This window comes from Pararge aegeria, chromosome Z (genome assembly GCF_905163445.1).
Source record: "Pararge aegeria chromosome Z, ilParAegt1.1, whole genome shotgun sequence".
In the NCBI taxonomy this organism is placed as follows: domain Eukaryota; kingdom Metazoa; phylum Arthropoda; class Insecta; order Lepidoptera; family Nymphalidae; genus Pararge; species Pararge aegeria.
In genome coordinates this window covers 25,414,766-25,417,940 of record NC_053208.1, presented here as the reverse complement: position 1 = coordinate 25,417,940, position 3,175 = coordinate 25,414,766, and the positions used below count along the sequence as shown (strand labels likewise).

Genomic DNA, 3,175 nt, shown 5'->3' with positions numbered 1-3,175 from the left:
AATATACAGACTGACAAAAAGGGGTTTTAAGAGAAATATTGTTAGATTAATTATAGGTAAGACAGGTAGTACCACCATTTTGACGTTAAGTTATGTTCATTTTAAAAGATCGCAGAAAACCTCTTGAAACATTTTGTTTGACACAAATATGGTGCACAACAAAGCTAAAGTTTTTTGATTGACGTTTTTTGTTTTACCTATAGAAACTTCCTTAACTTCCTTACTCTTTGCTTCCTTTTTCTAACGTACGTATAAATATTATATACAATAATTTGCAAGAGTATTGACCTGTCGTAGGTAATAACTACCAGGCTTTCAGAGAAGTAAAGAGATACGAAGCAAACCAATACGTCGTTACTACCGCAGCTATAAATTCCAAACAACTGACTTTAAATAAATATTTACATACGTGGACGAATAGATAAAGTTGCAGTTTATTATAAATTTCTTCATTGTTAACATATTGTTAGTTATGAATCCTTCTTTAGCACAAAGAATTACAATTCGATAGCAGGAACACCGTAAGTAAAAACGGAGAATTTAATCAGTGCAATCGTACTCATATAATAAATGTCAAACAGCACGTCGACACAGCATAGGTACAGTAGATCGTGTTGGGTGCTTGTTGATCCCATTATGTCTAGCTGAGATTAAATAGGGCAATGTAAGTCTACTCTGTAGTTTATTTGCTTTTGTTCCCTACGGTAAATTATTGTACTCTATGCAATTTCTAAGAATAAATTTTAAAAATAGTCCAAAGAATCGTATAAAATGTGATGAGAAAGTCTTTCGGAAAATTTATGTGGGTTGTGTACTGAAGATATTTTTTTTTCAATTATTTACAGCTCAGCTACATCATAAAACTAATACATATTATTATGTTGTACTATAATAAATCCTACTAATATTATAAATGCGAAAGTGTGGATGTGTGGACTCAATCACGCAAAACGGCTGAACGTATTTGGATGAAATTTGGCATACATGTTGCTTTTGACATGTGTTACAGTAAATTAATAAAGTGGGTAAATAATTAAACTTTTGATAACTATAAATTCGTATTTGCTAGATATTTTATGAAATAGTTAATAGATAGTTTTCAAGAAACAATTGAATATATATTTGATTAACAACCAATGTTCATGACATTGAGTTGGTCGGTATTTTGATAGAAATAAGACTGCTATTTCGATACACTTCAGTCCTACATGGACTCGAACGATGCAAAGATACCTCCCGGTGTCTTAGTCGTTTTTCACATGTAAAAGAATATAGGCTACCTTTTATTCCGATTCCTTAAGTAGTTCCAGAACGAAAATTGAAAATTGTTTACGAGCTAAGCCGCGTGCAGCTTTGAAATTACCGCAGCAATAAAAAACCTTAATACACGCGAACGAAGTTCGAGCGGGTATCAGCTAGTATTATATAAATAGAATGCTAACCTGAGGGATGCTTTATAAACATGCTTATTGCTGTTGCGACTACTTTGTCCGCGTAAACAAACGCGTACGAATTAGTCGGCAACAGCCAGTACTCATATATATATATATATTCTTTTTAAACATTTTTAGTTTTTTTTTTTTTGCAAAAATAGGAATATTGCAGTTTAGCCTGACAATTAGTATTCAGTTTATATTTTAATTGAAGGAATTATTCAATTACTTAGTGTAATCGCTAAAAGTACAGGTAACTTTCAAGTTACCTGAGAACTACATAACAGTTCCGTGCGTAAACTAAATCCAGTAGACATTGTTTGTACCTGCGCAATGGAATGGAAGTACGAGTATTGAATTTTAACACTGCTACGTAAGTTAAGTACCAGAACAGCATAAACACCTAAAGGTAATTTTATCGTCTCTTCGGTGTCATCGTACCTTAACACGTCCAAATCAGAATCCGATATATTTGTACTTTTTGTATTACTTATTGTGGTATTACTAAATATAATTTATTAATATTTTCAATCACTGACGTAAAGTTATTAGTATTATTTTTGTTTAAACTTTAAAATTAAAACGACTAGAGTACAGAAAGTGCCCGACCATAAGAAGCCTACAGCAATAAACTAAATAAACAATGTTGTTTTGAACTTGGCAAGGCCAGCCACTTGTGGCACCCTCTGGAGGTCAGTTTTGCCATTAGGTTTTGCCTGTACATTCCCATTATAATTTTTTTTTTTTTTTTAGAAATGATGGTAGATAAAGATTTAAATTTGTTGTAAGAATTGTATCTTGGTCATATTATAAAAAACAAGAAATATTCAGCTCAGCCTTCAGCTCATTATTCATCAATAATGGCTTGGCATTGGCATGGCTTAAGAAGAACATCGTGGCTAAAAAAACTACGCCAATGGTTCTGGTTCAGGAAAAGTGCCCCGATCGTTCCGTGCAGCTGCGTCCGTGCAGTATTGTACTTGACTTTCATTTGTTTTTGGTTCCACTTACACACTTATCAATTTAAAAATTGCGATTTTTTTTTATAAAATTTGAAGAATACAAAGTGTTTTTTTTTTACAATTAATTGCAGATGTGTCAAGATGATGAAAGAGCCCAAAAAAAATATTTACTTTAGTTATATATTTTCAGAAAAAAACATCTTTAGTTTTCTTCATAGACGTCTTCATCCGCATGAAATAATGCCAAAGTGTAGAGTAGGCTAAGAAAGTGGTTGTTTTTACTTCAAAAACAAACAAAATAATTATTAAGTTCGCTCAGACAGTTCTTTGTGAAGTGAACAATAAACCCTGCAGAGCTTAGTCCTTTATTTGAATAGAATTGACGTGATCCTCGGTAGTATAGTGGTCAGTATCCCCGCCTGTCACGCGGGAGACCGGGGTTCGATTCCCCGCCGGGGAGGTGCCTTTTTACGTTTTTTTTTTGTTCAGATTTTATTAATTCAATTACCTAGTTTAATTTTAAAATATTTTTATGTACTAGCTGTATTAGAACATATTAGTTTGGCTCAGAGCGATGGCAAGAGACTTATGGTATGACGCTCCTACCTTGGAGGCTGCGAATGTCACTTGAGTCGGATGCAACTTGTGTCGTGGGGTCCGGGGGCTCGAGCTCTTATTAAAGAATTATCAAAAAGGGTCGATCGAGTCTACCGGTGATCCTAGAGCGGGCAGTTACCTTGGCCAAAGAATTAGTTTGACCATCCAAAGGGGAAATGCTGC

General features: G+C 33.9%; 1 non-coding gene across 1 annotated transcript; it reads left to right on the top strand.

Moving 5' to 3' along the window:
* Positions 1–2,783: 2,783 nt before the first annotated feature.
* Positions 2,784–2,855, top strand: Trnad-guc. Its single transcript has one exon. It is a non-coding gene; the product is annotated as a tRNA-Asp (tRNA).
* The last annotated feature ends 320 nt before the right edge of the window (positions 2,856–3,175 follow it).